Source organism: Gordionus sp. m RMFG-2023, chromosome 3, assembly GCF_954871325.1.
Source record: "Gordionus sp. m RMFG-2023 chromosome 3, tfGorSpeb1-WG-v2, whole genome shotgun sequence".
In the NCBI taxonomy this organism is placed as follows: domain Eukaryota; kingdom Metazoa; phylum Nematomorpha; class Gordioida; order Chordodea; family Parachordodidae; genus Gordionus; species Gordionus sp. m RMFG-2023.
Window position 1 is genome coordinate 29,122,865 of NC_088777.1, and position 9,151 is coordinate 29,132,015.

Below are 9,151 nucleotides of genomic sequence, written 5' to 3' on the forward strand. Positions count from 1 at the left end.
TTTGAATATATTATAAAAATGATTTATACAAAATAACTTAAATACCAATAAATATGTTATTAATTTTTTCACAATTGTTATTGCCTTTCCTAATATAATATGAATCATTTTTAAATCCTAAATATGATTTTTATATATTTTCTATTTATAAATACTGATTTTTTGTAAATTTAATTTAAAAGCATGGCAAACAATATATATTTCTTTCTTATAAAAATTTATTCATAGTAAATAAAGGGTTTTTTTAAATTATTTATATTTTAAATAATAACTTTTACATTCAATTTTAAGTATACACTGCATAGACAGATTGATCATTTATATTTGCACTGAATAATATATAATATTATAATAACACAATCATAATACAATATGCATTCATAAAATATTAACAGTGTATCTATTGGAAAATGACAATCATTTAAAATAGATTTATTAATTATGTTTATTTAAAGGGTTGAAAAAAAGGAATATTATATTCATATAATAATAATCTTCAATAGCTGCTTTCATATAATAATAATCTTCAATAGCTGCTTTTCCTGCTGATTTATTATCATTTGCAAGCTGAATTATTTGCCACTAAGAAATTTAATTTAATATTAGTAAATAAAGGGTTTTTTTAAATTATTTATATTTTAAATAATAACTTTTACATTCAATTTTAAGTATACACTGCATAGGATAGATCATTTATATTTGCACTGAATAATATATAATATTATAATAACACAATCATAATACAATATGCATTCATAAAATATGAACAGTGTTGGAAAATGACAATCATCTAAAATAGATTTATTAATTATGTTTATTTAAAGGGTTGATAAAAAAGGAATATTATATTCATATATTAATAATCTTCAATAGCTGCCTTTCCTGCTGATTTATTATCATCAAGCTGAATTATTTGCCACTAAGAAATTTAATTTAATATAATAAAAAAAAAAAATCTATACCTTAAGCAGAAGTAAGCATGACCTCTGTATCTTCTTTTTGCATTTTAGGTTGGCTGAATTAAATTTGGGCCTAAAATCATCTAAATTTCTAAAATCAATTGCTAAAAAATTTATACTTTCATGAGTATCTCTTATGAGAAAGTTGCTTGTAAACTGAATTGAATTTGTTCCTAAATTATTAAATTTAGTTACTGTATCACATTAAATTATTAATATTTCATTAAAACTAATTATATACTTTTCTCATATCAAAAATTTTCGCCATATTGGGAACATTTTGGGGAACATTTTTAAAAATGTTCCCTAATTTTCGATGTTTCGGTCTTCGCTATATCGTGCCCAGGCCGTTTATTCGATTTGGTTCATCAATATCTTGAGATAATATTTTTTTATTTTTCCAAAATATCTGCCAATCATAATGACTTTATTTTAGCAATAAATCTATATATATAATCACCGTAATCAAAAATGAACGTTTTTGTATATCGTTAATGTTAATTTTTATTTTTCTCATCAACTTTCCTATCTTCTTAATGTTAATTTTTATTTTTCTCATCAACTTTCCTATCTTCTTAATGTTAAATAAATCGATGGAGACTACTAATGTTAAATTTTAAGAAAATTTTTTGTATATAACGGGATTCGAACCCATGACTTAACGTTTTAAAGGCAAGCGTTTTTCCCGCTAAGCCACCTTCTATATTAAATATTGTAATATTATCTTTCTTATATACGTTATTATTTTGCTGTTATTTTTTATTTTTATTGGCTTATTAATCTTTATTTTTATTGGTTTATTAAGGTCTTATTTCATAGGTTAAAATTTATTTTCTTTCTATTTTATTGGTTTAAATTTATTTTCTTTGTTTTATTAATTAATAATCAACCATTTTTAATTAACGATTTTTAAGAAGATCACAACCTTTTTTATATTTTTAAGAAGATAAAAATATTTCTTATTTAATATTATATAAATATATATTATCATGGAAAATATAAACATTTATACAAACCAACATGTTGTTCAAATTCTTTAGTAACAAGTGAAATCCAACTACCTTTTATATTAAAACGTCATCAATTTCCTAAATCAGTGTCAACCCATCGATCATGTAGGATTATATTACCTGTTTTCTAATTCAGTGTCAACCCATCGATCATGTAGGTTTATATTACCTCTTTTATATCATGCAAAACTTAATATCGGGTTAAGCAAATGTACCTCTCAAAAAATACTAAAGTTATGATTGTACCTACAAAATATGCTCAAATAATTAACGTAAGTATTTATTAAAATATCAATTAACCATTTTTAAATTTTTAAGAAAATAAATTATTTCTTTAACTTAAAACATAATTTATATTTATTTATGTTCTTCTCACAGTATCTCATGTCCATATTTTTATATGAACGGGGTAAATATTAAACTTTTTTTAAAAACTAATTTGTCATTTTTAAAAATTTGATAATTTATTTTTTTTTTCCCTGACAATAATTTCAATAAATTTGAGGGTTGATTAATTATTTTTTTAAATAATTGAGATGTCTACATGATCGAAGGTTTGACACTGACTTTTATTAATAGTAATAACAAAAGATGGGAGAATAGGAAATTGACGACGTTTTAATTTAAAAGGTTGGATTTTACTTGATGCTAACAGATGTCACATATTAATGGTGAGAGAAAAGTTTTGTTATGACTTTTAATGTTCAATTGGCTAAATATAATTTAAATTTATTTGTTAAATTTAAAATGTAACATGTTCTAAGGAGTAGTGAATTTGATTGGCATACTGTGGCATAGTTACATAGTTTAATTATTTGAGTATTTTAATTCCATGAAATAAATAGGTATATAGAGTCCATTTGACTTTAAATAATAATGTGTGAAATATTATAATTAAAATAATTTAGTTTTCTAAAGATAAATCTTATACTTGAGAGGGTAAGATTGATGGGAATCATAAATTTTTCCACTATTATATGTTTTTTTTTATATATTTATTTTTTGAATGGTTAAATAAAATATATATTTATTTTTTTAGTTGATATTTTAATAATTACCTGGGTTAGTTTTTTGAGCATTTTAATTTCAATAAATTTGAGGGTTGAATAATTATTTTTTTAAATAATTGAGATGTCTACATCAATGACATTAATACTATAGACTGCCGATTAATATATTTGAAGTGGCAAAAATTGAAGTGACTGATGGCCATTTTGTGTTTGTATCTTTTACGAAAGAACCATATGATAATTTCATAAATTTCAGGTATATTTTTATTATGTTAATATTTATAATATATATATATATTTTAATTAAACACCAATTTATTATTTACCTTATATATTATAGTATATATGAATCAAATAAAGGTCACTACTGAATATTTTACTTGAAATATTTCTGCTCTTTAATAACATTTGCAATTTATTATTTAATAATGAATATCTTTTATAAGAATTCAATTTAATATTTTTAATTACTAAAAGATTTAAAATGGTAGTATATTGCTGAGGAAGCAAAATTTCCTTTCATAAGTATGATATCTCAAATTAATTATTCTATTGTAAAAATTATTTATGGCAGATTTCCTATGAAAGATAAAATATTATTACAAAAGTGGACCCATGCTGTGAAGAGAGAGAACTTCAATGTAACAAAATATAGTAAATTATGTTCAAAGCATTTTACACCAGATTCATTTATTTTATCTGTTACAAATCATGTTCAATTAAGAGAAGTAGCAATACCATCAATTTTTAATTTTCCAAAGCATCTTCTAAAAGTAACAAAATAATGAATAATAAATTATAACATGCAGGTTTCCTGGAAGCCAGATTAATTCAAAAATATATGTTTATTTTTTTTATAGAAAAATCAAGCCAAGAGGATCAAAAAATTAGCCATGCCTATTGTAAGCCTTGAAATATCAAGCATTTTAAGCCCTGTATATGAATATCCTATAATTAGCAAGACTATTGAGACTGAACATAATTATTTTGAAAGTTTTGACACAATAAAAAAGAGGTCTATTATTAAAAATAGATTTACAAGAAAGATATAAAAAAATTAAATTTGACAAAAAAAAAATTAATGAGAAAAAATAGAGAAATATTATGTTTAAAGTCTGTAATTAAATCATTGAAAGATAAAGACTTGATACATGGTGAAGGGCATGATGCTGTCGAAGGATTATTTACAGGTCTCCCTCTTACATTTGTAAAAACTCAACTTGCCAGTGGTGGAGTCAAAAATCCAAAGAAAATTAAATATGAAACAAATTTCAAACAATTTGCTTCTACTATATATTTTTACTCTCCAAAGGCTTATTGTTTTTTAAAGAGCCATTTTTGTATGCCATCTGAATCTAAGAAACTGGAGTTGCAATACAAAGATAGATGAAATAACCAAAAGACATGCTGTTAAAAAAATAGAATGTCTAATATTGTCAAAAATATTAGGCACAAATATCCTTAGTGACCTGCAAGATCATATGTTTGATCAAGAGGCAGGGTTAAGTCATTATCAAATTATAATAAGACTAATAATAAAAAAGTATATATAATATTTACTTGATTTTAATAAAAATTTATTTTCAGATACCTGCACATAAGAATGCATCATTTTGGTAATAAAGTAAATCAAAAATTACAATTAAATATCAGGCAAAAACTAAACAAGGTTGTACTTTTTCAAGGGCAATAAACCAAGTAATATAAAAATATGTTATTTAACTTAAATATTTATAGGTGAAGAACAAATTATCTGAAAATTTCTAATGACTTTATTGGTTATAATAAATTAATTTTATTAGACATAAATATAACACATATATATTATTTGTATTTATTATTGATTTATAAGATTAATATTTTCTTTTCGCGATACATATTAATTATAATAATACAATTATTTTATTTGATGTAAATATAACATAATATATATTATTTGTATTTTTCATGATATATATTTACATTATTGATTTTTATACTTTAGTGAATTAAATTTAAATAAAGAAATATATTTAGAAATGGATAGTTTATATTTATTAAGGAATAACATAATTATAAGCAAAAATAAAATGAAATAAGTTAATTTAAAAAGGTCAAATTTATTATTCTAAATTATATGTTGTATATTTTCATTTCATTTAACAGCGTATATATATAAAAAAAATATAAATTGAATATAAAAAAGTTAATCGAATATATTAAACAAAAAATACGATCAATTTAACAAAAATAAAAGATAAGGCATTCAAATATTTAAATTTTATTTAAATTAAAGTTAAAGTTAATCATCTTTAACATTCTCTTCTACAAAGTACTAAGTTTCTTCTCGGTTAGGGCATAAGTCTCAAATGTTCTCGTTGGCTTGATTCTATCACGTAGGTTTGATAAAATCGTTTATTAGAGTTGCGTGAGTCCACACGTTTTCGTTGGCTTGATTCTATCGTAGGCTTGATAAAATCGTTTAACATTATCGTTGGCTTGTCCCAATCGTTGGTTTGTTCAAATCGTTTTTGCACGTTGGTTTGTATGATCGTAAGCTTGATATCCTTTATTGTAAGTTGTCCTGTCCTTATGAATCGTGAATCAGTCATGTAGCTTGCTTGTAGTACTCAGTGGTATTTAATATCAATTGTTTAGAATCAGTAAGTTCAGAATAATGAGAAATAATAGTTCATCAAATTGGATATAAGAATAAATGAAGAATATCAATAAGATTGTTAACTTTTCACTACAAATGTGGGGTAAATACGACCCCACAACTTTTATAATAATTGTAATACAAACCTAGAAGATATTCCGACCTGCTTTTTTCAGTAGTTTAATATTTTGTAACAAGGAATACAACTTCCAAATTTCATGATTATTGATTTGATAGTTTTTGAGATATATGCTATTTGTTGAGATTGGGGTAAAATATACCCCACCTATGTAATTGTTGTAGTTTTGTATTATTATGATATATATTTGTACATATATATTATAAAATGTCAATCAAAAAGAATATATTTTATTTATTAGTTATTTTATCGAGAATTGATATTCAAACACTTGGTATTTTTTTGTTTACTTTTTTACTTTTGACTTTTGATAAATATATTATACGAGATAAATTTTAAGGTTCATGTTTTATGGAAATAAAAAGAAAAACTTTTATGAGATGAAAATTATTTTAATTTGATGTTAATAATTTTATTCAGTCGAGGATTTTATAAAATGAATAATATGGAATTGATTTTTTGTAGTGAAACAAAAAATTATATTATTATGTGATATCATTATGAGATTTGATTGTGAAAATTGAAATATATTTTGAATAAAGAAATTCTTGGATCTTATTATTTTGTAGTTAAAATAGTAATGACGTAATTTTTTTTTAAAATCCATTTTTTTTTTATTACTAATTATATTTATGTATGTAAGGTTAATAAATAAAATTGAAAAAAATATAATTATATCTATTTTTTGATTGATATATATGACTTTAAATTTGAAAATTTTATATTATTTATTTTTTCGGTGGAGTAAAAAATCATAAATTTGGTATCGTCCCACTAGGAACGCCTTTATTTAACAGCAATAAATGGTGTCATATAAAGTTATTTTATTTTTTTATTCAACACGCTTGTTTTTTTTTCTTTAAAAACATATATTAAAAAAAAGTTGTTTATTATTTTTTTTAATAAATTTTTTTTTACGTATTTTAATAAATTTTTTTACGTATTTTTTTTATCTAATGGAAAAAATAGTAATTTTAAAATTGATACTTATTTAATATATTTTTATTTAATAGAAATTAAGATATAATTTAGAACTAAAAGATTTTTCTACTTTAAAAAAGTTTGTGAGTAATTATGAGAAGAATACCTTATCAAATTATTATATTTTTTTCTACTTTAAAACAGTTTGTGAGTAATTATGAGAAGAATACCTTTTCAAATTATTATATTTAAAACATTTATATTCCAATTGTTAAAATTTTTTATAGATGTTGAGGAATTTAACAATATTCCCAAACAATAGGGTCAATTAATGGGATTAATTGAATGTCTTATTTTATCATGAATTAGGTTTTTATTATAATCTTTTGATACTATTAAAAATGTAATATTTCATTATATAAATTAACCTTCATGCAATTTTGTCATATAATGTTAATAAAGTAAAACAACCTATATATCCTGGTACACCAGACTTCTTATGCTTTTCATATTTATATAGATGCATGGCCTAAGCTTAATGTTCTAAGATTTATAAATACAATTTTTTATTCTAATCGTAAGGTGAATGTAATATCAAAATTTACTAAATAATATTTATTCAGTTTGATATTTTATATATAAAAGTAAAATATTTTTGTTAGCTTATTAAGACATGGTGACAGATTTCTTAATCAAATCCCAAATATGCTATTATTTTTTTACATAACATAAAAATAAATTGGCTGAAAGATACTAAAATAAATTGCAAGGGACTTGTGAAAAACATGAACATCAATGTCTACAGCTTATTCTTATGTCATTGAAAATTTAGGAAAGGCTTCAAATTTTGATCTCTTCAATAAATTGTTTCAAATAATTCTTAATATTATAACTTTGCTAATTATGTTACTCCTAATATTTCTATTTATAGGATTTTCACAATCTGTTTTATACTTTGTTTAAATCATTCAAACCTAAAAATTTACTTTATTTTAATATTTATTATATTGTGTATTCTTATAATATTTTTAATGGTGATCAGGCATTGCAAAAAACTATTCTATGAATCCTCCTATGAATATATCTTAAACAATATAATTTAACATAAAGAATTATTTTTATTGTTTTTTTTGTCGAAAATATTGAATGTTTGTTATTTATAACTAGGGGTGGGACCAATACCAATATAATATTGGTTTACAATACCAATACCAATATAAACCAATATATATTTAAATATTGGTATTGCTTTTACAACCAATACCAATACCAATTACCTAAATATATTGGTTTTGATATATTGTTTAAATACAATTTTAACCAATACCAATACCAATATTAAAAATAACATAATTATTTGGGTTTATCGTGGATAATTATATCGTGGTATTTTTTTACTTTCATTTCAAAAACTGATTACATCTGTTATTTCTTCCAAATACTATTGTGATATCAATATTTCTGTTATTTATAATTATAGTTTATTTTTATTATGGAAGTAAATTTTTTACATGATATCTATCAATTTTATCTATTTATTTAGGATATTATAATCAATGAAGACCAAATAGAGTTAATAAATATAGATGCTGTTGGTACTTATAATAATAGAGATAATGAACAAGAAGAATTATCAATATCTAATAAAAGACGAAATTCAGCAAAAATCTGACTACTTGTGATAATAAAAAAAGGCAATTTGTAATAAATGTAAAAAAAAATATCACTCCCAATTTTGGAACCTCAGGATTATGGACACATCTTAAAAATATCCACCCAACATTATATAAGAAATGTGAGCAAATAAATATTGGCAGTAAAAAAATTAAGACAATAAAATCATTTTTCCTTAAAATAATAAAGCTAATTAAATAATTTAATTATAAACTTTTTCATTCAAAATAATTTAGCCTTTTCAATAGGGATATCACTTTTAAAAATTTAATAGCATATTGTAACCCTTCACTAACATTAGTTTCTAGAAAAACACTAAAAATATAAATTATGAAACATCATCATAGTTCTTTTATCAGTTTAAAATCTGTACTTTCTAACATTACATCTAAATTTTCCTTAACAATGGACATTTGGTCCTCTCCAAATAAAATACCCTTTATGGGCATAACAATTCATTATATTGATAATGATTTTAAATTAAATAATCATTTGTTAGATTTTTTTACTTTTAAATCAGCACATAATTCTATTAATATTTTTAATTCTGGATTAAAAGTAAAATTTGAAATTGATTTTTTTTGCATTACATTAGACAATGCAAGTAATAATTTAGCATTTCTAAAAATTTTAAAACAAAAAGATAATTTTGATAATTTGTGCAAATGCTTTTGCCATATTATACATTTGGCTATGGCTGCATTGGAACCCTTAAATACAACTTTAAAAAAAATAAGAAATTTTTAAAAAATTTTTAAACTTTCTATATCTAAATTTAATAAACTCGAAAAAATATATCT

The 9,151-nt window shown here is 22.0% G+C and overlaps 1 long non-coding RNA gene across 1 annotated transcript; it reads right to left on the bottom strand.

Moving 5' to 3' along the window:
- Positions 1–524: 524 nt before the first annotated feature.
- Positions 525–1,164, bottom strand: LOC135927633 (uncharacterized). The gene is made up of 3 exons (XR_010572130.1): positions 1,079–1,164; positions 963–1,032; positions 525–582 (listed from the first exon to the last, which is right to left on the bottom strand). It is a non-coding gene; the product is annotated as an uncharacterized LOC135927633 (long non-coding RNA).
- Between the last annotated feature and the right edge of the window lie 7,987 nt (positions 1,165–9,151).